The following is a 27,067-nucleotide window of genomic DNA, read 5'->3' on the forward strand; positions in this document are numbered from 1 at the left end:
CCACAGGCTTCTTGCAGTGGATAAACATAGGTTATTCTCCCAAAAGCAATAGAATTCAAGGTCAGGAATGCTGAAGAGGAGCAAATGCCACCATTGTCAGCACCTGATCTAATGAGCATGTAACCTTGCTTCTGTCTGGAGAAACAAGCTGAGAAATAGCTGAAATATTTTCTAAAAGATTTTATCCTATTAGGAGGCCCACCAGCCCACAGAAATCTGCTTCTCCATCATCAGATAGCAATGTATCTATAGAGGCTTCCTGGTGGCTTTAAACCAGAAAAATACGTCTTTCTACAGTATCCAGAGAATTATGCTGAAGACCCAATAGGAAATAGTTGATAAATGGACTTTTGTTTATTGAATACCCCAGGTCAGGTTCTGTATTTTTTTCCCTGCTTTGTCACAACTATTTCTATGTTTTATTTGTCCGTCTGTAGTTTCAGAGAAACAAAATCAAACAAGATATCTTAAGGTCTGCGTGTCAAGGAAATTTCCTTGAAAACAGGTTGGCATTAGATGTACTTTTTGAGTCCCTTTGATACCTGATATTCTGAACCCCCTGCTGGTACCTCAGTACAAGTCATCACCATGTATTAGTATAGAAAGCTCCTCGTTTTAATACAAACAGCAATCTTCCTTAAATTTGTGTTCATGCTGTCACTGTGTTCAAGTGTAACCTACTAACCCTCTGTGGTCCTCAGAATTAAGTTCGACCCCTCTAACTGGCACATTAGGCCCTGTGTGTTATGGTCCCTGCTTACTGCCCAGCACTTCTCATCCTTGGCGTCTGCGCTTCAGCCACGTGGGAGTTTTTGCAGGATCACACACTCACCGGGCTCCAGCCATCAAGCCCTCTCTCGTGCTGCACCTCAGCCAGCACACAATTCTCTCCCATCTCCCTCCCTCCTGCTTTGTCCAGGCAACTACTGCCAAACCCTCAGCTCTTTCTCAACCTACCTTCTCAAAGAGGAAGCCCTCCTGGGCACGAACCACACCCCTTCCTCCTGCCTGAATTTTCTTTCTTCCCCCTACCAGGTCCCCCCTGCAAGACAGGAAATCAGGCACTGCTGGGTTAGGGGAGGGGGTGCCATTCGGGTAAACTCTGCTGTGAGTGGTAATCGGGGTGTGCACACACACCTAGCACAGTCTTACGCGGTGTCACCATGGGAGTCTGAGTCCTGTAAATCTCCTATGCTTCCATCATTCACAAGACTGGTATTCGCTAGTGACATCGCCTGGTGTCGTTCCCCGCTCCACCCCCCCACCCCCCTCACGGAGCTGCGGCCTTTGTAATCTCAGCCCTGTACTGGGTGCTGGGAGGAAACAGGGGACCCCAAGGAAGTAACGTGTGTGCTCAACTACAGCACACAGCAAGGTTATGGTTAGTCCTACAGTAGAACTGTAACCAAAAACGGGTGCTGTGTGAGCACTCAGGAGAGCATGATTCGTTGTTTCTGAGGTTTGGAAAGAGCACACCTGGAGGTACGTTTGAGCTGGGCCTCGGAGGTGTGGAACAGCCAGAAAATGTACATGACCACATTTCAGGCAGGGGGAATCACAATGAGAAGGTACAGAGGTGTGACCAGATGAGATAGGAGCGAATGGGGAGCAGAGAAATGAGGGGGAATTGTGTAGGGCTTTGAGCGCTTCATTTGTCAGTATGAATTTTATTCTGTAAGCAGCAAATCGCTGAAGAGTTTTGAACACAACAGTGATATAATCAGATCTGTATTGAAAAATATTTTTCACTATTATTTTTTCCTACAAGACAAAGTATGCTTTTTTCTTTTCTCTTTTTAAGTTTATTCCAGAGAAATATATACCAGGTAAAGTGAAAGCTCTCTATAATCTTACTAGAGTTAACCATTTAGTGTAATGCTCTGTATTTTCCCTGTGCATAGTACATTACTGTATGTGTTCGTGTATATGAGGATGAGATTATTCTAAACATACTTTTGACCACTGCCTTTTTTGAAGGAATAGTGAGTATCTTCTCTGAGGAGGCAGGTCACACAAAGATTATTAACTACAACAAACCCATGAGGCACATGTATGCACATTTTCACTGCTTCACTCATAATCAACACAGAAATGATATCATATTTTATCTACAAGATTAGACAAATTAAAAATAATGACCACTATTCAATTTTGGTGGGGATATGACCAAACTCTTTACAGAATTGCTAGAAATAAAAATTGGTGCTTTAGGAGAGGGAAATCCAGCAATTTCCGCCCCCCCCCCCCAAATTTAAACTACATGGTGATGGCAAATCAGTTAAAGGAGGAGGAGCAGAGGCATATTTGGAAGATCAATTTTGGGCATGTTGAGCTTGAGATATTTACAGGATATCCATGTGGAGCTTCACAGCAGGCAACTGTAAATGTGGTCTGGAATTCAGAAGAATGTTTGGAGTGAAAGCCATAGAGGTCCCCTTCTTCCGTGGGAAAGGCTGAGATGACAGAGAATCTGGTCAAAGATAAACCCGACATTTAAGAGTCACTGAGGAAGAATCAATGAAAAAGAAGTAGGATTAGGTATTAGGAAGGTTGGAAAGACCACCTCGAGAATGGTGCGGATGCCAGGAGAGGTTAGGGGAGCTCGTTAACAGTGTGAATGAGGAAGAGAGCTTGAGTTGGGTTAGAGCTGAGGAAGTCACTAGTTTGCAATCAGGTCATTTATATTTTTTGCAGCTGAAGCTTCAGTAGAGAGGATGCAATGGAATTTGGGGAGGAGTGCTTGAACTTTCAGGCAAAAAAAACATGTTTTCCTTGAAAATTATTGCCAAAGACTATAACTACCATCTTGGTGTAGCCTAAGGGAAGGAGCTTGAAGGAAGCAGAATGCTTCTGTTTTAATTCTGGCTCAATACCCCCTGCTTAATACAGCTGAGATAAGCCTGGAATGTTGTAGCAAGACTTTCCAAAGACTAAGATGAAAGAAGATAGAAAGAATGTTATAAGAGTTATGAGTAATAGATCTTTCTCTTTTAGTGAGGTGGTTTGCTGCAGACCTGTCTTCCTGAGGAGCACTTGGCCTAGTTTCATTTGTCAGAAGCCAGCTTTACCTTGTGCCTCTTGGGAGGGTCCTTAAACACATCGAAACTCCAAGCCCAAGGTGCCAAGGTCAGGTTTCCTTACATCTGTGGAAGAGTTCTTGTTTTCTCTTTCAGGACACTCCTTTTTTCCCTAGATCTGGGAATACCCACTTTTTTCAGGGAAACCTTACTTTCTTACAGGGGTTGGGCCATAGGAAGATAATCATTATTTCAATAAAATAATTAAGAATTCCAGTCATACCAAAGATACTGTCAATACCGGGTATGTAATTTCATAGGGAGGTCTGAACCTCTATGTGGGACCACTAGATATTCTGAAACATGTTGATGTGGAATGGAAGGGAAAGAAACAGAAATAGGAAGTGATCGCTCTTTGGAGGATTTTGACAGTGAAAGACAGGGTACCTTATGGGAAGCAGAGGGAGAGGAAGGATGAGAGTACCTGGAGATGCGGGTACTTTAGAATCCCATTGGCAGCAGAGATAGATAAGCAGCGAGTGAGAAATTTAAGGTGGAAATGGGAATGATGCGGGAACAGTGTCCTGAAGCATAGCTGGGATAAGTTGGAGAGGATAGGAACTTCTAAAATAGGCAGGATTCTAGAAGGAATGGATGGATTAAAGGGGAGGGGAGGGTAAGGAATGAAAATTAGCAAAATCTATTTTCCGAAAAAACATAGGGTCTGGTCATCGGGTAAATGAGGAAAACAAGGATGGGACTGGAATTTGAAGATGCAGAGAAAGGTCTCTTTCTCTGGATGCAGTATCTTCTCCACACCCTAAGACCTTCAGCAGTGCTTCTGTAGAGAGATGTCACTTCCTGTACCCTCCAAAAATAATCGCTTGGTTGAATGAGTCCCTTGCCCAGTAGTCCTTCTGTTTCACCCACCTGAAAAATCCCCAGGATTGGTTTCTACTTTGATACTGTAGCCAGGATGCTGAAAAAAATAAACACAGCTTGGCAGAGGATGGTACCATGATAAGTTCATAGTCACCCATCTCATTGAGATATTAATGATGCTCAGCAATCTGTAATCATCTAAGCCAGTTTTGGGTTTTTTTCCTACCAAAATGAGGAACAGTGATCCAGTTCATCTATGTTATTATTTGGATATTCATTTATTCAAAATACTAATTGAGCATCTAGTATGTACAGGCTTCTTCTGGATGTTAAGTATATGGGACAAAAAAATGTTGATAGACAAGGTCCCTGTTGTAATGGGGACAGAAAATAACCAAAGAAATAATTCCAGATAGTGATAAGAGCTGTGAGCAAAAGTAAAACAGAGAAATGTGAAAATGGTGGGTGGGCAGAGGGACAACGTAGAGAGTCTGGTCACGGATGCTTCTTGGAGGAGGAGGCTTTGAACTCAGACCTGAATGACAAGGAGGAATCAGGCATTTGAAGATCTTGTGAAGACATCTCCAGGCAGCTTATGTGCCAGAAATGAATTTGATATAACAGGACAGGACAAAAAAAATCTAGTGTGGCTCGAGTTTAGTCAATCAGGGGAGTAGTGATAGATAATAAGGCAGAAAACAGAAGTAGAGGCCAGAAAACAATTTTGAAACCTCTATGAAGAGTGAGTTTGGGGGAGGGTATAACTCAGTGGTAGAGCTCATGCTTAGCATGCACCAGGTCCTGGGTTCAATCCCCAGTCCCTCCTCTAAAAATAAATAAGCCTAATTACCTCCCTCCCCCTGCCAAAAAAAAAAAAAAAAAAAAAGAGTTATAGAAGAATAGGGATGAAATCAGTAAGACTAATAGACTAGTGCAGTAGATCACGTGACAGATTCTGATGGTTTTGCCAAGGGTGGTGCCGCGGAGATGGGAGAGTGGAGGCTACCTGTGTATATTGTGGAGGTAAAGCTGCCCGTACTTGCTATTGGATTAGATGTGGGAGGTGTGGGAAAGAGAGAAATCCTGTGTAGCTCCTAGCATGTTGGCTTTGGCAAAGGGGAAAATGCTGATAACTTTTACTGGATGGAGAAGACTAGGGAAGGAAAAGATTTGGGGGTTTGGGAGAGAAATCAGTACCTATATTCTGGCTGTGCTTAGTTTGAGATGCCTTTTGGTCACTCAAGTGGAGACATCAGAAAGGTTATAGATATATGACTCGAAATCAGGAGGTAAATCAGCAGTGAGAACCTTACCACCTTTCAAGGCAGCCCATGATATGTTGGCTAGCTCAAATTACCAGAAAGTTCTTTCTAATACATTTTAAGACGATTATACATGTAACATAAATGTGATGCCCATTTCCATCTGGGGTTACAGAAAAATACATATTTTTGGAAGCACATCAAATATTTGAAGAAAATTACCATGTTCTCAACATCTTTTATTCATTAAGCTGAATAATCCTGGTTTCCCCAGCTGCTCTGCACGACCTCATTTCCAGATACTTCAGCATCCTGGTCATATCCTTTTTAAAGAAGGATGCCAAGGATGAAAGCAACCTGAACAACACGCCCAAAATGTCGGACTATTACCTCTCTGATGTCTTACTCTTTCAGAAATCCATTCACTTTTTATAATTTGTCTGTTTTCTATCTTATTGTCATTGGTGTGTTAGGGTCCCTGCCTGGGGCATGTGATTTTTCTTCTAATTTTCTTCTAATCCGTTGTTGATTTGGAACTCAAATTATCAACTTGCACTCTGTATCAGATATTAGCATTTTGCTTTGTATGTTTGGAATATTTTATAATAATTAAATTTTTTTCCTTTTTCAGTTTTATTAGGTACAATTATTACAGTCTGACTGCACATATTTTATAATAATTTTAAGAAGGAGAGAGTATGTGCTTTCTGAGAGGGGCCACCATTGCCCTCTTATGAGTAAAGCTTTGAACTTTAGGGAGAAATCTTTTTTTCTTACTTCGTTTTTCTAATCTATATTCAAATTAAGTGAGTTTTCCAAACATTTCCAGATGGGTGAGGTATTTCCATCCTTTATAAAAGGATCTCATTAGAAATTTTCTCAGTCTAGGGCACTGGTTTTAACCAGCAGTGGTTTTACTCCTCAGGGACAATTCCGGCAATTTCTGCGGACATACTTGGTGACTTGTGACACAGAGAATGCTGCTGGCATCTCGTGAGTAGGGCCCAGGAGTGCTGCCTAACATCCGACAATGCACAGGACAAGCCCGAATGACAAAGAGTTATCTGGCCCCAAGTGTCAACAGAACCTAGATTTAGAAACCCTGCACTATGCCGTTTCCCTGATCTAGTTTACTAACCTTATTGGAAAAAGGTTAGTAAAACCTTATTGAAAAAAATGGACATGATTTAAACTTAATGAATTAATTCTGCTTCCACCTAATCACTGCTCTGTCCCTTTATTGCAGGCCAACCACCTCTTAATAATCTTTCTGTAATTTAATGAGACAGTAATGAAGCACTACCTTTCTTCACCAGAGAAAAGGCTTTCATAGCTCCAATTTTCCGTCACCTCTCCCAGTCTCCATCCTTTCTAGAACACTTCACAATGTTCAGTGATCAAATCTGGACATTCTTTTCATAAAAGAATCATTTTAAAAAGCAAAATCGCACTCTCATTTATCTCATCGCCCATTCCGGCCTTTCCTTTCTGTTCTCCATATTTTGCTCATTCTTTCCAGTTGAAAGGTCAGGTTTCTTGAGAAGAGGGACAGCCCTGCTTTTCTTCTTCATTTCTTAATACAAGAGAAACACAACACAACTTAAGCCAGAAGCGCTGCTCCCCTTGTCTGCCGGGGGCCCCAGGCAGGCATGCGGCTATTCTGGGATGCGGCTGGTTCGTTACTGGTGAGGGAGGCTGCGGCGAGCCCCTCTGCTGTCACCGGCTGTGCTTAGAGGTAGAATGTTCTTTACTGCACGTCCTCCATGGTGGGAACACGTCAAGTCTTCCTGGGGCTGTTTTATTTCTTGGTGTTGACCGCAGCTGTCAAGATCAAAGAGGAAGTAATGAGGCAGGAGTGAGTAGCTTCGTTCTCCGGGTATCTGAAAGGGGCAAAACTGATGGAGATTTTGAAGTGAAAGGGAGAAATAAACTCTTTCTCTAGCCATACCTAGAAACAACAACTAGGTAGCTCTTTTCACATGCTTCTAATTTTTAAAGTTACACCTGTGTTAGCAAAAGTGGCAAAAATAACCCTTCCCCAGTACCTTTATGTTTTAGAGCTAGAGACTCATTCATTCACTCGAATAGCTATTGAATGTGGCTATATGTGCCAAGCACAAAAATGAACCAGGGAAGCTTCTAAACATTTGGAAATTTTGACTGTGTATCTGAAAGAAGAATAAGTGAATACCTAATTAGTAGTCAAAATATTTACTTTTTTTTTTCTTCCTTGGGGTAATTGCTCTTCATGCACGAATCACCAAGTATTTGCATAGGCGGTGTGTTGGAGATTGCAGAGAATAAATCAGAAGGAGGGGTCCTTCTCCTTCTTTTAGGATTAGAGAACTAAGACCACCTTTTAGGATGAGAGAACTGAGACCCAGGTTTAACAGCTTAACTAGCTGATAATTAGTAGCGCAGCATAGTGTGCGGCACAGCAAGCTGGTGCTATTGTCTGAACTGCTACCTGGGTCTTCTAACTTTCAACCTTGTCTTGTTCTAAAAATAGATGTGAGAGAAGATTGTTTGCAGAAAATGCTCTCCACCACCGTACCAAGTTGGTTTCTACCCAGAAGGCCTTCTGGCTGAAACAATGGATAGGATAATGAAAAGAACCAGCAGAGCCTGGAGTTCAGGGTTGGGGTGGAGGGAAGCAATAAAAAGGCGAGGTTAGCAGGGTGGGTACAGCTCAGTGGTAGAGCGCATGCCTAGCACGCATGGTGTCCTGAGTTCGATCTCCAGTACCTCCATTAACAAAAAGGGGAAATTAGAAAAAGCACAGAATGAGGAGAGCATATTTTAGTTGTGGCAAAGCATATAAGATAAAAGTGACACATCTGGGTTTCTGGAGTACCAGTGGTATGGTGGTGCTGTAAAAGAGAAAAAAAATCAATAAGATCTTGCTTCATTCTTCACCTAAGGGCTTATACCAGAGCCGCGTGTCTGGTATTCAAAGACCACTGCAGCAAGAGCCTGAGCTTGCCTTATCTCTCACTAGATTCGGACATGGGGCCCCTGCATTGTTGGGCAGAGTGCTGTGCATTGCTCTCAGTATGTATGTATGTGTCTATTTGAATTTTTCTTAACATTGTCTTTTAAAAAACTCATTAAGATCTTCTCAGGTTTAGAAAACTGTCTTTTCCTACTATTTTTATTAGATTGAGAGGTCAGAGACTGCAGCTAATAGGTGAAAACAGAGAATGGATTTGGAAGGAGCAGTTTCTGGCCAAGATGTGGGGAAAAGTGTAACTTATGGTGCAGGGAGATATTGAAAAAGAGAACAGGATTAACAAAGGAGCATGACGTTGTGGCTTATAATCTGGGGAGATGGAAAGGAAAAAAAGAAGAGCAAGAAAGAGAAGGAATTGTAGAAAATTTGAGATACAAATATTGAGGAGATGGACAGAGGAACAGTCAAGAGACCGAAAGGGTTATTTGTGTCCGAGAGAAAGATCTTAGCTTTTGCTTGTCTTTGGGAAGTTCCTTTCCTTATGTGTCAGAAAACCACAGGCGAGGAAAGGAAGTGGAAAATAATAGAAGTAAGGGTATCCTCTTTATAACCTCCTACTGGTCCCTTCCTTGGAAATCAGAAAGACTCAGGGAGGCACAGAAGAATAAACAAACACTTCCCTGGAGCTCTGTTCTTAGCAAGTTTCTGTCCGCGCTGTTTTCCCCAGAATCCTGCGTAATCTGGCTCAACACCTGACTGTGTCTTTCCCTCCTGTGTCTCTGCACATAGTTCAGGGCCCTGGGTGTGCTTAAGCCTTTTGCCTTTGTGTCTCTGCTTTGTTCCTCTAACTGTGGGCAGTATGTCTGCATCCATTTCTGTAAGTTGCTGACGGCGTTTTAACACTGGTGCCGTTCCCGTTCTGACTGTCTCAAGTCTCATCTGTGTCTGTGCCTTTTCCTTTGGCCTCAGTCTTTCACTTTCTCTCTGTACTCTGTCCCATTCGGCTTCTGTCACTGCTTTCCTTTACCAGCCGGCTTACTGTGACTCCATCCCCATAGCAACCCCTCTCTAGGGAAAAATGAGGGGAAAGAGGAGGAGGAGAGAGCCGAGAATTAGATGGACAATGAGAAGCTGGATTGGAGTTGGAGGGCGACCTTTTGGGTTGAGTCCTGGAACAGAGTACAGACAAACCGTGTGGATGGATGCCAGCCAAGTTACATAAAATCCTAGGGGAACACATACATATTGGGGGTCCAAATCCAACCCCTGCTAGCAAAACTCATTGAGCAAGTCCATTCTGCTTTATGCCAGTCTGTCATTTTTTTCCCTCTTCTGTGATCCAGGTTACCTTTCTTTCTATTTCTAAGCTGTATGGTTTTTATACACGTATGTTTTCTGATGTATTGTACCCTGAAAAGAGATTTCCTTAAAGATTTGTGAATACTCACACTGGAACCTCAAGGTCTTTCTTTTGATGTGCTATAGTTTTTCACTAGGATTCTTTCTGGACACCATAATTTAAGTGATAATGAAGAAAACTTGGAATGTCCTCAGAAAAGGACAACAAAAAGTCACCTGTGAAATGGTATTGTACACTCTCATTTAGGACCAGAATACTAGATAAGAGATTTCATAAGGAAGAAAGATTTTTACCAACAATGAGATTTGTTTACATAAGGAAAGTATACTCACTGAGGTAATGGAATTATTCTGCCCAGAGGTAACTTTAAATATCTGTATCCATATATCTGTAAAGGAAGTTATCCATATATCCATATATCTGTAAAGGAAGTTAGCTCCATGAGTGCTTCTCAAACTTGAGCTCTCTTTTCCCATTGCTTCCTTGGACCCCTAACCCAGAGAGCTTGTTAAACACAAATTCCTGCACTCCACCCCTTGGATTCTTAGGTGAGGAGAGGAGGGGGTGTATGTGGGACTGGGGGCTGTATTAATTTATATTTCTAACAGGCTCCCTGGAGATGCTGGTGCTGTTGGCCCAGGGGTCACAATTTGAGTCGCAGTAGTCCAGATAACTTCCGGAGTCAGAGGACAGCTGACATACATAGTCCAGAAATGTGTGGACATAGCGTTGCTCTTTGATAACAAATATATTTTTCTTTGGAAATGGAGGGGTGAGCTAAATCACATAAGTTTTGTTTTTCTCTGCCCATTTGCAAGCCATGGTTTCCATTAGACTCCTTTCTTTGTTCTGCAGTCGAAGTTGTCCCAGTGCTCAACTGGGACATCCAGGGCAAACTGGACATATGGTTGACCTCTCCGTTCACATAAGGCCAGTAAATTAAGAGGAATAGAAAGGGGAAATGAATCTGACTAGGAAACAGAAAATGTGGTTTCTAGTCCTAATTCCGAACTTATTAATTTTATGTCTTTAAATTGGGCATTTAAATTCTCCCTGTTTCAGTTTCTACCTGTAAAATAGAGATAGCATTACCTCCTCTACTTACGTCACAAAAATGCTTTGAAGATCAACTGAAACATGTATATAAAAGATGTTTATCAAAATACCATACACATGTTAAGACAAAGATGTGGCTCCCTTGTTTTTATTTAGAATTTACTGTTTAGTGCTAAAAAACAGCAACACAACAATCTGACTCCTAAGTATATACCCGAGAGAAAAGAATTCTTACATATGGCAAATGACAAGAATGTTTTATAATAGCTTAAAACTAAAAACAATAATGGAGGAGCATGAATGTGTACATCACAGGAGAATGGCTAAATGAGTTTTGGCATAGCCATAAATGGGACCCTACTCAGCAGTAATAAGGAATGAGCTGCTTCATACATCCCACATAACACTCATAGACACTATGTTGAGTGAAAAAAAATCAAAATCCTAGCACAGAAGCGTACACGCTATATGCTTCCATTTATACAGAGATCTAGAACAACAGAATTCACTGGTGATGACAGAAGTCAGGGTAGTGGTTACGTCTGCGGAGGGCGGCTGTAGACTGGAACAGGCACAGGGAAACCTTCCTGGGGAGCTAGAAGTGTTCTAGAACCCAGATCTCAATCTGGGTACTGGTTATGCAGGTGAATACAAATGTCAGAATTTACCCAGCTGTACACTTAACATAAATGCATTTTTGCCTTCTTTACTGTATGTATGTGATACTTCAATAAAGAGGAAAAAAGAAAAAGACATAAGTAAAAGGAAGAAAGAACTTACCTCAATTCTAGCACCACTAGAAGACAAATTCTTTTTTTTTAATTTTATTAATTAAATTTATTTTTTGAAGGGAGAGGTAATTAGGTTTATTTACTTGTTTATTTATTTATTTATTTATTGGTAGTGGGAGGTAATTAGGTTTATTTAGTTAGTTAGTTTTTAATGAAGGTACTGGGGGATTGAACCCAGAACCCAGTGCATGTTTAGCACGTGCTTTAGCCCTGAACCATATCCTCCCCACAGAAGACAAATTCTTTTTCTCAAAATGTTTCAACTCTAACAGCCCAGCACAACTAAAGAGGCTCGGTTTTGTAATTTGAACATCTAATACGTGGATCTAGGAGTCACCACCTTGTTCAGGGTTGGTGGTCACGTATCTGGGTTTCTAGACTTAAGCAACATGTGACAGTAAAGGGAAGAGGAAGCCCTGTGTCACTGGCTCAGGAAGAGGCTAGGCTTACGTCAGAGTTGCAACAAACCTTTTTGTTGTTGTTCCCTTTTTTTTCATTTTTGTGCCCTTATGACTACTTTTCTTAGATTTTTTTTCTTAGATTTTTCATATAGCATACCCTTTATGGGTGGGGCGGTCTTCAAATTTTCTTCGTCTCTGGTCAGTAGCCTACTTTCCCATCTTACCTAAACGTGTCTCATCAGTGGTCAGTCCTGGGATTTTCTTTTATGAGTCTATTCCAAGGACTCACATCCTGCCCCCCTGCCCAGAGAGCCTTCCAGCAGTTTTACAGCTGCATTCTGGGACTCTGTTTGGGGAACAGTGCCTTTGACAATTCCCACTCTCATTAAGACTTCCGGCCAGGCCTCCAGGAAATCCTCTCCACTTTGGTGCTTTCCCACCCTGCTTTCTCCTCAGCAGTTGTGGGGCTAGTGTGTTTCATTCACTGTCAGCCTAGGAAAAAAGAAAACTGAGTAAAAAAAAAAATCAGTTATTTCTCAGGCAGGATTAGTCAGCTGACCAAGCTGTCTGCGAGTCTAAAAAGGGGGATTATCAGAAATATGTAAGGGAAAGGCGAGCAGAAAGCATGAGTGGCTTTAGTCTGCCCTCCCTTTTAAACTGAGTTGCTCTTGTTAATTTCTGTGACATCAGTGTTTGTTTCATAGAAGGTACTTAAGTACTTGCCAATATATGGAAAAGGTTGAATGCATGAGACTAAAAGATACGGTGTGTTTGAAAGAGGACAGAGTAGGGGCAGCAGGAATCGGGGTGCCGAGGGAAGCTTCGCAGAGACGGATCTGCAGGGCGGTGGTGGCGTGGGTGTGTATCTCTCAGAAGTCACTGACCTGAACACCTGGCACGTAAATAAAGCTGACTTGAAAACACAGGATCAGAGCGCTGCAGGGACATACGGAGGAGACGATTTTGTAAAGATCACAGGCCTGTGAAGTGTTACATGGGGATATACACAGACAAGAGCAGGGGGGAGAAGAGGGGAGGGAGATGGGGAGAGCAAAGAACCGAAAAGAAAACAAGACCGACCAGGCCAGACCAGACCAGAAGCTAAACAGGCACGTTAGTCGGGGCAAGGGCAGGAGGGGCGCGGGAATTGGGGATGCAGACAGACACGGCTGAGTGGCACTCAAAGGGCCGCGTGGGATTAAGGTGCCTAGAACGAAACCGGCTACCCTCGAGGCAGAACCCTTGTATAACTTTTGCATGTCCCTAGAGATGCCTCGGATTCCAGGAAATTACAGCTCTCTCGGGCGAACAGGAGCGGGCGCGCCCGCCGGCCCCTCTGCGCATCTGGCCGGGGGCGGGCCAGGCGGCGGCGCGGCGGGGCGCGGAGAGCACCGCCCCGCCAGCGCGCGGACGTGCGGGGTGGCACGGTGCCCCCGGCGCGCATCCTGTCCCCGCCCCCGGCCAGGAATCCCGGCGCGGCTCGGCCTCCCACCCCCGCGCGGGCCCCCCTCACGTGTCTGCTCTCGGTCTCTACGTCGGGCCAGTTTTGGTCAAGGAGGGAGAGATGCCAGTGGAAAGGGGGGGAGGAGGGGCTTAGGAGAAAAAGACGAGTAGGCTGCAAGTGAGGGGGAAGGGGGCTGGGAAACCGGATGGCGGCTTGTGTGCGCGGGAGAGGGAGAGAGTTCTTGGGGGAAGGGGTGGACGGGGAAAAGGGATGATTCTGAACAAGGCAAAACGCTGAGAAAGATGCTTCAAGATTGGGAGGGGAGGAGCAGTTCGTTAATGGAGGCGTCAAAGAAGAGCATAAACTTGAGTAGGGAGATACAGAAAAAGCAAGTTGCAGGCACATGGGGGTTTTGCACGCGGCCGGGCAGAAGAGGTGCCTGAGAGGAGAAACGAGTGGAAATCAGCAAAGGGGGGAAAACTCTCGATCTCATTTTCCCTTCTGTTGAGATGTAAATAAATTCCTCTGCTGGTGTTTAAAAACAAACGAACTCCACTTTTTTTTTTTTTTTAACGAGGTGATTTATGTATGTATCAGGACATTATATTTGTGCCTTATGTTTTAGTTATGTCCTTGGTAGTGCCCCTTCAAGCCACATTTTTTCTGTTTAATTTTGTATCTATCTGAGATGATCGATGTTCACAAACTTACTGTGACAGTCATTTCATGATGCATGTAAGTCAAATAATTGTGCTGGACACCTTAATGTAGCTTACACAGTGCCGCGTGTCAATTATATCTCAATAAAACCGGAGGAAAAAAACATTTGGAGGGAAGCACTGCGTTCAAAGTAGCCGCCTAGGGATTTAGGTGTTATAACATCTATACTGTGCCCCTAGGTAAGTAAAAAGGACAGGTGACCCTATGAGCCCTCTGGGAAACAGCAACTAGTCTGAGAGGTCACTCTCAACACTGGTAAGTGTTTCTCCCAGTTCCTATTATGTGGAGTGAGAGAAATTTGGAAAATAATTTCCTGTTGCCTAGTCTGCCCTTTTACATCTCCATCTCAGTAGGCCCACATTTCTGCATTCTCTAAGAAGTCCTCAGAGATTTTTTTACTCAACATGTATCCATCTTCTGTTCTTTTCCTCATCACCCTCTTCTCTAGCTTTGCTGCCCCATTCCAGTCTTTCCCCTGTCTCGGGCCCAGCAGAACCCTACACTGTGAATTTTCACAATTTTCTGACCTTATTCCACCTGCTTCATCTACTGTCTAACTCAGGAGTTGGCAAACCTTACTGACCCGGTTCAGATACTCAATATCTTAGGCTTTGCCGGCCAGGAGGTCCTGTCCATAACTACTCCCCTCGCCGTTGTAGAACAGAAGCCAGCATCGACAATGTACAGATGAGCGAGCGTGTCTGGGTACCAGTAAAACTTTACCGATGGACACTGACATTTGAGTCTTATATCATTTTTACAAGCCACGAAATAGTGTTCTGTTCTTGATTTTTTCCCCCAACCATAAAAAAATGTAAAAATGATTCTTAAGTTATGGATGGGACAGAAGCAGGCATTGGGTTCTCCAAATCCACTGTTCCTGAAAGAGACAACTTTTTTTTTTTGGTGTCTCTTGTTGACAAAGACAGCAATGACAAGCAGCAAGCTGCTGGCCTCAGGTAGCCTCCACTTAGGAGGATGTTCATCTACAGCCCCAAGTTATCAGCCCCTTGATTGACTGCACCCAGCCCTGCTTCCTGTTTGTGATCAGCTACTTAAGAAGGGAGGAAGAACAGCCCCAGTTCTAGGAGAAAAGGGCTGGGGCTGAGAATAGGGAAACGCTGTCTATCCTAGATACTTTGTTCTGGACCTGCAGTGGCTGTTTCTTAATCTACAAGTACACAGTGCAGTGCAGCCAGACGAGCTCTGCCCCCAACCGTGGGGCTAGAGCAAGTTACTCACGGAGCTCTCCTGATAAACCAGGACGATAACACCAAATCTAAACCATTGCTGTGAACTGCAAATGGTGTAACATAAGAACCTGGCCCTTCATAAAAACAGCTTCAGGTTATCATGAATCTGTTACCACTGCTACAGAGCTTCTCCCAAGTAAGTGGAGAGATTTGGAAAGTCTTCAAGTCCTTAAAAAAAAAGGAACTCTAGACTTTAATCCACGGCTTGCAGTAGCTTCTTTATCTCTGATCGTATGTATTCAGCTGTGGAATTAGACATGTTTGATTCCTGTTTTCTCTTTAATTTGACAAACACTTGTATGACACAATGTATACCGTCAGTATTCTAAGTAGTTTACTCATATTAACTGATTTGATTCTCATAACAAGTCTTACAAAGTAAGAAAGACTATTACTACCTTCATTTTACAGATGAGGAAGCACGGTGAGGCTAAATGACTTTCCCAAAATCACACAATGTAAGTGGCAGAGTTAGGACTTAAACCCAGGATGTCTGCCTCCAGAATCCATGCTCTTAGCTACACCTGCTTTAAAATAATTTAAAAATAAATAAATAAAAAGTAAAAAATGTATGTGTAACACCAACTCCCTTGGATTTAAGCTCTGTGCAAGCAGGGAATGGAGTGCTCCCACCACCTTTGTTTAGCAGAGTACCCCCGGTATCTAAAACTGAGCCTGGCAACACAGCAGATCTGTATCAATGAATAAATGGGTTGATTTTCTTCCGGGCCGTCTGTCTTCTTTGCTCTTGCTGTCAGTGTGGCGATTTGTTTCTGCTTATTAATAGCACTGAGAGGGAGCTGGCCAGAGCGTATCAAGCTAAGACCCAAACCCTTTAAAGAGCCCCTTGTCGAGGGTGTGAGATTTAATGGATTATCTTGTTCCTCTTAATTGTGTAAAAACATGTATATACTTGTTTATTTTCAAGTAGCTTAAAACAGCCATTTACATGTAATTGGAATTAAGTTGGATTAAAAAGTCCACCTGGAACCTAATATTTAAAGAATTTAGATTGTGATTGTACTCAAAGTAATCCCCTCCTCCGTTTAAACACTTAAAACGGTTCTAGGATTATAGGGTCAGGGCATCAAAGTCAACACTTGTTGCAAACATTTTTGAAAAAGGTACAAATTCATTCAATAAATTTGCATCCCAGCACGCAAGAAGCACTTGGGGTTTTACACACCCATAAGATTGTGCAGATTCATGTCCAGTGGAGTAGAAGAACCAGAGGATGAGGAAAAACAGGACAATGAGGGAGACAAAGCTATTGCCTGCATCCCTGGGTAGCATCAGCACGAAATAAATTCCGTAGGAGGAGGGGAGAAGCAAAAGAATAAGGGTCAGGAGACTTTGGTCAGCTCTGAGTGATGGAACTGGTTGCCTTGGCGATTTGGCTGACGTTCTACACAGCACGTCTGCACTCTTACGCAGCAGCCTCCTAACCTCCCCCCGCCCCCCAAAACGGGGGCAGGCGGGGCTCACCTACAGGATAGACACAGACTAGAAGAGATTCTTTGGTTTCTGGGCCCGCCTCATCCAAATATTTCTGTGACTGCCTGATTCAATTTCAAGCTGAAAACAGTAAGTCTAAACGGCCTCTGTCATCTGCAAGGAAGATGTGTAAATTAGAGAAGAGAAGCTGATTTTTCTCGGCACAGAAAGATCACGTGGCACTTGTAAATGAGGATATGCAGGAGACATAGAAGGGTTAGGAGCACAGTGGTTAGAACAGTGCGTGGCCCACGGCTGGCACTGGGCACGGTTGGTTGACAGCATGTGGAGTGGACAGTTTTGATGAGGAGAACACAGATTCTCAGCTTAGCTCTAGAGAGTTTTGCCCTTACTCCTTCACATCTCTTTGAGTTTCTAAAGGCAACGCGAAAATATTACAGTGACCGCTTGGATCAGTGAAGGCGAAGATTTTTAGTCTCTTCAAACTGTGCCCTGTTCTGAGGACTGGTTGTATTTTTTGCTGAAGTATCTCAGCAGTAAAGAGCACTGTTGCTGCACTCCCAGAGGACTTGGGACTCTCCCCCCCCCCCCCGCCAGGAGGGGATTAGAGCCCAGCCCTTCCCCCCAAGAGGGGGAGGACCACCACTGTGAAAGCAGACAATGCCCGCAGTCTCCACTCCATAGTTCATCAGATGACCCCGGAGAGGTCAGATTCTGCTCCTCCCCCCTCCTACACACCCAAGGTTTGGCGGCTTTTTCCACTGTTTTCTGGTCTTGCACTTTTTTTGAGGCTGTGATAAGAAGTTATGGTCCTCCTCCCCCCTCAGAAAAGTACCCTGAAATACAATACTTGCATTCACTTTGAGGGGATTTGTGTATCTGCCTGGTCCATCTTTGAACCCCCTATGAAGAAACCCCACCTTAGAGCTTTAATGGCCTTTTTCTTCCTAGAGAGCCTGACAGGTTTCTTCTGAGGGGTTGGGCTCACCAAGGTGAGGGAAGGCCCAGCTGAATGAACAGAGACCTTTAATTATGAAACATCGTACTGAAAAGCGGCTTTACTTCCAGCCTCATCAACAGACTGCCACTTGCTTAGGGTTTCTTTAAAGGGTGGATGTGAGTCAGTGTGAGTACTTTTGTTATCGGTATTCAGTGGCTGTGTTCCTGTAAATAAGCCAGGCCGGTATCCTGGAGATAGTGTCAGACGACTAGTCACCAGAGGAGGAAGGACATTTATAGTCTTAGAGCATTGCTGGAGTAAACTTAGGGAACTTTGCTTCCTTTGAGCAGTAGTCTGTGTTCCCTATTGGCACTTGTGTAGAAATTGACATTTAAAATACTAGTTTCACATTTCTTCTGTATAACACAGGGAATTATATTCAATATCTTGTAATAACCTTTAATGAAAATGAATATGAGAGCAAATATATGTATGTATATGTATGACTGAAACATTATGCTGTAGACCAGAAATTGACACATTGTAACTGACTATACTTCAATTAAAAAAAGAGTGGAGGAGCATAGTAAGTCTTTTAGAAATTGTAGCTATTTTTCTTCTTCAGCACTACACCAAAACTTAATAAGTAGTAGTTTCTTAAAATTTGTGCATAAATAAACCATATGAATAAAAAATATTAAAGTACTTGTTTCGAATCCAGCAATCACACTCCTTGATATTTATCCAGATAACTTGAAAACCCGCATCTGCACAAAAACTGCATTTTATATATATAAACAGCTTTATTCATAACTGCCAAAACTTGGAAACAACCAGGATGTCCTTCAGTAGATGAATAGATAAAATATGGTCCATCCAGACAACCGAATATTAGTCAACACTCAAAAGAAATGAGCTGCCAAGCCATGAAAAGGCATACAGGACCTTTAAATGCATCTGAGTAAGTGAAAGAAGTCAATCTGAAAAGGTAGGAGATCATAAAGAAGAAACTGTATCTTTTGTATCTTTATAAGTCCCAGAACCTAGGGAAGAAAGACAAGGAGAGTGCCCTGTTATTAATGCAGTACTGTAGGACGTAACCTAACGGTAGCTCAGATGCTGTCTAAAACCGAGCTCTTGATTTGACCCCTTGTCGCTCTGTTTTCCCTGTTGAAATAAATGGCAACTCCAGTTCTCCAGTTACTGAGGCCAAAACCCTTAGGATCATTTTTGACTCCTTTTTCCTCTCTCCCACCCAACAGCTAGGTTGTTAGTTAATCCTGTTGGTTCCCTATCTTGAATATATATTTCAGATCCAGCAAGTCACTGCTTCCACCACTACTACCGTTGTCCACACCCTCAACATTTCTCACCTGGACCAGGAGCCTCCTAGTTGGTCTCTGTGTTTCCATTCTGTTCTATTCCAGCATCTTCTCCATTCAACAGCAAATACTTAAAAAAAAAAACAAAAAAAAAACACAAATCAACCAATGTTACTCCATCACCCCAAAAGAACTAAAATGGCTTCGTAGCTTCCTGGCTCTCTGTTACACTTAAAATATAATCCAGGATCCTCGCCATTGCGTCCCATTGCCCTGCGTGATCAGACTCCTGCTCACCTCTCAGTGTCATTCCTCCTACCTCTCTGCCCCTCGTTCACTCCACTCCTGCACATTAGCCTTTTGGCTCCTTCTCTTGGTGTCTTTGTATTTGAAGCGCCTTCTCTTTGGAAGACTGTACTCATAAATGCTCCCAAGATTTGCTCCCTCATGTCATTCAGGTCTCTGTTCAAATGTCATCTCCACTGAGATCAACCCTCACCACCGTATCTTAAATAACCCTCCTTCCCAACTCTTTATTACCTTACTTTGCTATACTGTTCTTCCGAGTGCCCCCTTAACATTACATGTCATTATGTATTTATTTGCTTGTTTATTGTCTGGTGTGTAAGTCTGCGAGGGCTACCGTAACAAAATACCAGAGGCTGGGTGGCTGACACAGCAAATTTAACATCTTAACAGCTTTGGAGACTGGAAATCTAACATCAGGGATGGTTTCTCCTGAGACATCCTTCCCTGCAGACGACTGCCTTCTCACTGTGTCCTCACGGCTTTGTCTCTGTGTGCACACCTCCCTGGCGTCTCATTCTCTTCCTTCAAGAACACTAGTCATAACTGGATTAGAGTCCCATTCTTATGACCTCACTAAACTTAACAACCTCATCTCCAAAGATAGTTACATTCTAAGGTACTGGAGGTTTGGGGCTCAACATATGAATTTTAGGAGGACACAGTTCAATCCATAACACCCCGCTCTCTTACCCCCCAGAATTCCTCTCCTTCTCACATGTAAAAGACGTTTACTTCCATCCCATCCCAACAGCCCCCAAAGTCTTAATCCATTTCAGTATCAATTCCAAGTCCAAAGTCTCATCTGAGTATCATTTAAATCAGGTGTGGATGAGACTCGAGATATTATTCAACCTGAGGCAAAATTCCCCTCCAGCTATGTACCTATGAAACCAGACAAGTTATGTCCTTCCAAAACACAGTGGTGGGACAGGTGTAGGGCAGACAGTCCCATTCCAAAATGGGAGAAATTGAAAGGAGTGAAGGATCCCAAACAAGTCCAAAACCTGACAAAGTAAATTTCATTGGATTTTTTTTTCCATTTTGTTTCTCATTGTGATAACAAACACATAACGTAAAATTCACCATCCTAACCATTTTTAAGTGTACATTTCAGCAGTGTTAAGTATGTTCATATGGTTATGAAACAGATCTCCAGAACTTTCTCATCTTGCAAAATTGGAGCTCTGTACCCATTAAACAGCAGCTCTCTTTTTCTCCCTCTCTCCAGCTCCAGGCAACCACCGTCCTACTTCCTGTGTCTCTAAGTCTGACCACTGTAGGTACCTCGTATAAGTGGAATCATACAGTATTTGTCCTTTTGTGGCTGACTTATTTCACTCAGCAAAATGTTCTCAAGGTTCATCCATGTTGTAGGATGTGACAAGATTTCCTTTTTTTTTTTTTAAGACTGAATACCATTCCATTGTCTGTACAGACCACAGTTTGTTTACCCATTTGTTCACGGATGGACACCTGGGTTGCTCCACCTTTGGCTACTGTGAATAGTGCTCCTGTAAACATGGCTGCGCGGGCGTCTCTTCCAGCCCTTGCTTTCAGTACTTTCCATAGCTAGCAGTGAGATTACTAGATCACATGGTAGTTCTGTTTTTAATTTTCTGAAGAACTGCCTGTTTTCCACAGCAGTTGCACTATTTTACAGTCCTCCCAACAGCACACAGCAGTTCCAGCTTCTCCACATTCTCCCCAACACTTGTTATTTTCTGTATGGTTTTCTTTTGGTTTGTTTTTTGATGGTAGCCATCTTCTTGAGTGTGAAGCGATTATCTCATTGCAGTTTTAATTCGCATTTCTCTGTTGATTAATGATGTTGAGCATCTTTTCATATGCTTCTTGTCCTTTGTATATCATCTTTGATGATATGTCTGTTCAAGTTCTTTGCCCATTTTTTGATTGGGTTATTTGATGTTTTGTTGTTGAGGTCTTTATGTATTCTGGACATTAACCCCTTATTAGATACATGATTTACACATCTTTTCTCCTATTCCGTAGGTCACCTTTTCACTCTGTTGATTGTGTCCTTTGATGAACAGAAGTTTTTAAGCTTGATGCAGTTGCATTTGTCTGTTTTTGCTTTTGTTGCCTGAGCTTTTGGTGTTATAGCCAAGAAATCGATGTTCCATTAGATTTCAAGTCTCAGGGATAAATAATCCTCATTAGCTTAGTGATCTGACCCTCCAGGCCCACTGAGGGGCCAGCCTTGTTGCCTCTCAGCCCAGGGCGCCTGCCTGACTGTGGAGGAGGTAGCCTTGCTTTGAGGGCCTGTGTGCTTTGGGTCTGTGGTGAGAGCGGTGGCTGGTATCTGAGTCAGGGTCTCCCCCTTTGCACTGAGGGGTAACATGTGCTGATAGCTCTATTGGCCCGTCATGTAGAACCTCAGAGCCCGAGAGACTTACTTCAGTTTGCCTTATCTCTGTCTTTTAATCTAATCTGGCAGTATTTCTGCTGATAGAACACCATCTCTATTCCTAGATCCTGCTGAGATAGCTGATTAAATCAAAGAATTTCACTCCTTTTTCTGTTTATCAAGTGATTTTCCAGCCACACCCTTGGTGTCCTCTCCAGAGCAAACTCTGGTCTTTTGCAATACGGATAGGGTAAGACTTTCCCAAGTCTTCAATTTCTGGTTCCTTTTTGCCTAACAATTCTTCCTTCAGTGTACCTCTTGCCTCTCACATTTCTATAAGCAGAAGGGGAAACCATACCTTTAGTACTTTGCTTAGGGATCTCTTCAGCTGAAAAGGCCTGTTTTATCACAAATTCTGCCTTCCATAAAACACTAAAACACAATTCTGCCAAGTCTCTTGATACTTTCAAACAAGGATCAACTTTCTTCCAATTTCCAATATGTTCCTTATTTCTATCTGAGACTTAACCAGAAGAATCACCTGTAACATTCATGCCTCTACTGACAATTTCTTCAAGGTTTTCTAGTGTGTATCTCAAAACTCGTCCAGCCTCCACTCACATCTTTAGGAGTTTGTTACAGCAGGACCCCCACTTCATGGTACCAAAATCTGTATTAGGGTTCTGCAGAGCAACAGAACCAACAGTATGTGTAAATACAGGTTTTCCCCATTTCCCCATTATAGAGCGTTCCTGTGAAACGTTTCATAAGCTGAAATGGCATAAAACAAAGAAGCAGTTACCTTAAGACACATCTTGCTAACACGTGCACAAAATAAATCAAGATAAAGCTCAGGCAGCAACAGGGATGGACCTGGAGATCGTCAAACTAAGGGGAGTGAGCCAGAAAGAGAAAGATAAATACCATATGATAGCCCTTATATGTGGAGTCTAAAAAAATGACACATGAATTTATTTACAAAACAGAAGCAGACCCACAGACATAGAAAACAAACTTATGCTTAGCAGGGGGTAAGGGGGCAAGGAAGGATAAACTGGGAGTTCAGGATTTGCAGATACACACTACTACATATAAAATAGATAAACAAGGTCCCACTGCAGAGCACAGGGAACTATATTCGATACCTTGTAATAGCCTATAATGGAAAAGAATCTGAAAAGGAATATATATATATAGATATATAACTGAATCACTATGCTGTACACCAGCAATTAACACAACACTGTAAGCCAACTATACTTCAATTAAAAAAAAATGGTGAGGCACAGAGGCTCAGGACATAGTTCAAAGCTACGGCAGTGAGATGCTGAAATGCCGAGTAAAGATCCTGGGAATAAGCTTGGTGGTGCCGCTCTTGATGTTCGGGCTGCGCTGCCTCTGGCGGCTCGCTGCAAAACAAATGCGTGATGCTGTTGTCACTTTTCACCTTTTTTCCTAAAAACAAAAATCCTCTTCAGAATTCTTTTGGTTAAGAAAAACAGGTACTAATGTAGGTCTTTCAAGAAAGTGCAGTGGCATAAAGCAAACTTTCAAAAAGCAGAAGATACTTGCATATAGAGAAAGATTTGCTCTAAGGGATTTGCTCATGCGATTATAGAAGCCAGCAAGACCAAAATGTGCAGGGTGGGTTGGCAGGCCGGAGACCAAGGAAAAACCAGTGCCGCAAGTTCAAGGGCAAAAGCCATCAAGCCAGGGCCCCGGGAAGCGCTGATGTCGCACTTGAAGTCCAAAGGCAGTCTGCTGGTAGAATCCTTCTAGCCTGGGTGGGCAGTGGGGGTGGACGGGGCGGAGGGAGGTGTCAGGTCTTTGTTCTTTTCAGGCCTTCAACTTAGACCCACCCGCATTATAGAGGGCAATCTGCTTTACTCAAAATCTATCACTTGAGTGTAGATCTCATCCAAAAATACCCCCACAGAAACATCCAGAATAACGTTTGACCAAATATCTAGGTACGGTGGCCCGGCCAGGTTGAGAAATAGAGTTAACCTTCACATATGCCTCCTGCATTAAAATTTAAGCTCCGTGAAGGTAGGGACTTTGTCTTAGTGGCATTTGTATTGCTTGCGCCTGGAACTGTAGCTAGCATACAGTAGGTACTCAATAAACAGTCGATGAAAAATATGTAATGAAAAATATATAAATGAATATTTGCTAGGGCTTTAGAGTTTATCAGGTTTTGTTTTCCCACTTGTATTGTCTTATTTCTCTGAATAATTCTTTGAGCTGTGTATTATGACCTCCAGTTAAATACTGAAACTGAAGCAGAGAAGTGACTGGTTCAGATGTGCAAAGTCTAGTTCATGTTCCAGAGCTGGGACTCGGATTTCACTCTTTTGACTTCAAACCCTCTGTTTAGTCAACTACACTACGCTGTAATTATTCTCTCGCCTCACCTAGTGTTGCCAATAAGGGGAAATAGATAGCTTCACAGTGCCAAGCCTCTGCTGCGGGTTAGGAAGCTAACCGTGCCCCGCCCAGGGCAGCTCAGGAAGGGGAGGTGCCGGAGAAGGAAGCTTCTGCTTCAGTGGTGATCATGGCAGGGAAGCACTGAGTTGCTCTCGAGGAAGGTGTTGATTTTTTTCTCTAATCCTGGAAGAAGCCCAGTTATGAAAACACTGGAGAGAGTCTGAGGTTTTTCTCTGCTGCTTATTCTTCAGAATTTGTTTGGCACTTCGTTCCCTGGCTGGGACGGAGCAGGATGACACAAGATTTCATCATGCTCCTCCGAACCGGCATGCAATTTTAAACTTATGAATTATTTGTTTCTGGAATTTTCCATTTAAAATCTTTGGTGAGGTGTCTTTTGGGGAGAGTTTGGGGCTGAACTGTGGGCAGCTATAGTATAAGGTAGTTTCTTTTAGTTTGAATTGTGACATAGAAACTCACTTCCCCTCTTAGTAGCCTGGTTCTTCTTTTTTCTTCATATCTGCCTTTGTCAACCTTGGTGATCTGTTTATTCTTGCAGAGATTGCTTAGAATGTATTTGGACATATTGTTATTGACTGTTAGCAGTAAGTGTAGGATACATGATGCTATGGTATGGCAGAATCAGTTTACACTCTGCCAAGTATTAAAACGTACTTGCTCGAGAAAAAAGTTGCTTGGCATTGGTAACAGACTTAAAAGCATGAAATGAAGTTTCTGAGGAGAAAATATTAAATAAGGACATATATTCAAAGAAGTTTAGGGTATGGTATTAAACAGCAAAATTCATTGTTCTCTTCATAGGCCACTCTTATGAACTGATTAATTTTTCAAGAGAAATTAAGAATTGGATTTTATTACAGAATTGACAAGGAGCAACCCTAGCTGACTGATTAGGTAGGGCTTAAAAGGTGAACTGTGTTGTGAAATTGACAAGAGACAGATTACAAATTTTTAGTTGGCATTGTGGTTTACAAAAAGGAATGAAGACTTTGGGGGAAGGGTGTAGCTTAGTGGAAGAGCGTTTCCTTAGCATGCATGAGATCTTGGGTTCAATCCTCAGTACCTCCATTAAAATAAAAAAATAAAATAAATAAAAAGAAAGTACAGAGATTTTCCATATACCTTCTGTCCCCCAAAATGCATCACCACTCCCATTATAAACATCTCCCACCAGAGAGGTACACTTGTCACAGCTGATGAACCTACACTACCACATCACAATCACCCAAAGTCTGTGTTTTACATTAGGGTTCATTTTTGGTCTTGTACATTCTGGGGATTTGGACAAATGTGCAATGACATGTATCCATTACATTGTCATATAGAATATTTTCACTGCCTTTGAAACTTCTGTGCTCCAACTATCCATTACTCCTCTCATCACCCACTCTCAACCACTGGCAACCAGTGATCTTTTTAGTGTCTTTTTCATTACAGGTTACTACAAGCCATTAAATATAGTTCCTGATATTTCCTTTTTTGGGATGCTAATATAAATGGTGTTGCTTTTTTAATTTCAAATTCCACTTTTTTATTGCTGGTATATAGGAACATGATTTAGTTTTGTATCTTGCAACTTTGCGATAGTAGTTTATTAGTTACAGGAATGTTTTTATGGGACTCATTCAAAGCATAAACAATCATATTATGTTCAATCAAAGCCAGTTTTATTTATCCTCCTCAATTTATATACCTTTTATTTTCTTTTCTCATCTTATTACATGAGCTAGTAGTTCTAGAACAATATTGAAAAGGAGTGGTGAGAGGGGACAACCTTACCTTGTTCCTGATCTTAGTGGGAAAGCTTTGAGTTTCTCAATTATTTAAGTATGTTGTTATCTTAGGGTTTTTTTTTTTAATTGTTTTTTGTTTGTTTATTTTAGATTTTTTCAAATGCTTTTTTTCTTTTATTTAAAACAGTTTTTTTTATTGACATATAGTTGATTTACAATGTTATGTTAGTTTCTGGACTTTTTCTGTATATATTGATATGATCATGTGATTTTTCTTTTTTAGCCTTCTCATGTGGTGGATTACATTAACTGATTTTCAAATACTGAATCAGCCTTGCATACCTGGGATAAATCCCAGTTGGTCACAGTGTATAATTCTTTTTATTCATTGTTATATTAAATTTTGCTAATATTTTGTTAAGGATTTTAGCATCTGTGCTCATGAGAGCTATTGGTTTGTAGCTGTCTTTTCTTTTGCTGTCTTTATTTTGGTATTAGGTTAATGCTGAACTTTTAGAATGAATTAGGAGGGAATTGGTCATCTTAAGATTGGGTAATATTAAACTTTAATCACCTATTTTCATCAAATGAGTATTTTTAAGAAATAAAAATTATTAACATATCCTTTTTAGAGACATTCAGACTATAAATACAATTAAAACTACATTAAATTCTATTCAAATCCTGAGAAATTACTCTCTGATCACCATTCATTTATTCGGTTTTCTCAACAAGCATTTATTCATCACTTAAAATGGATCAGATATTCAGAATATTTTAAGTAATATATGCAATAATACGGTATAGGAATAGACTCGTTTATGCTAAGTACACTTAGAAAGTATAGTAATCTCCCCTTATTCAGTGTTTTGCTCTCTGAGGTTTCAGTTACCCACAACTGCAGTCTGAAGATATAAAATGGAAATTCCAGAAATAATTCATAAGTTTAAAATTGCATGCCTTTCTGAGTATGAGTAGCATGATGAAATCTTGTGTCGTCCTGCTCTGCCTCACCCAGGGAGTGAACCATGCCCTTGTCCACTGTAGCCACGCTGTATAAACATGTGCACGTACAGGAAAAAGCATAGTCTATGTAGGGTTTGGTACTAATCACGGTTTCAGGCATCCACTAGATGTCTGGGACATATCCCCCACAGATATGATGGGTTATTATGCCCTCTTTAAAATTGGCACCAGACTGAAATGCATAAAAAGAAATGTTCTAAAAGATAAAATATTGACCAAAAGCATGCATTTCAAGATACCTATTTAGATTAAGAGTATAGCTTGTAGTATTAAAGAGTAAGAACAGAGGGAGGATATAGCTAAGCACGTCCCAAAGTGCGTGCTTAGCACCCC

At 42.0% G+C, this 27,067-nt stretch overlaps 1 protein-coding gene and 1 long non-coding RNA gene across 2 annotated transcripts in view; one reads left to right on the plus strand and one right to left on the minus strand.

The window, feature by feature from the left end:
* The window catches only part of SLC2A3 (solute carrier family 2 member 3), a 59,681-nt gene that overhangs the window by 12,967 nt on the left and 19,647 nt on the right, over positions 1-27,067 (plus strand). The gene's annotated exons all lie outside the window — the stretch shown is intronic.
* Positions 1,475-13,283, minus strand: LOC141575916 (uncharacterized). The gene is made up of 3 exons (XR_012504016.1): positions 13,233-13,283; positions 9,804-12,211; positions 1,475-6,982 (listed from the first exon to the last, which is right to left on the minus strand). It is a non-coding gene; the product is annotated as an uncharacterized LOC141575916 (long non-coding RNA).

The sequence above is a fragment of the Camelus bactrianus genome, chromosome 34 (genome assembly GCF_048773025.1).
Source record: "Camelus bactrianus isolate YW-2024 breed Bactrian camel chromosome 34, ASM4877302v1, whole genome shotgun sequence".
Lineage (NCBI taxonomy): Eukaryota > Metazoa > Chordata > Mammalia > Artiodactyla > Camelidae > Camelus > Camelus bactrianus.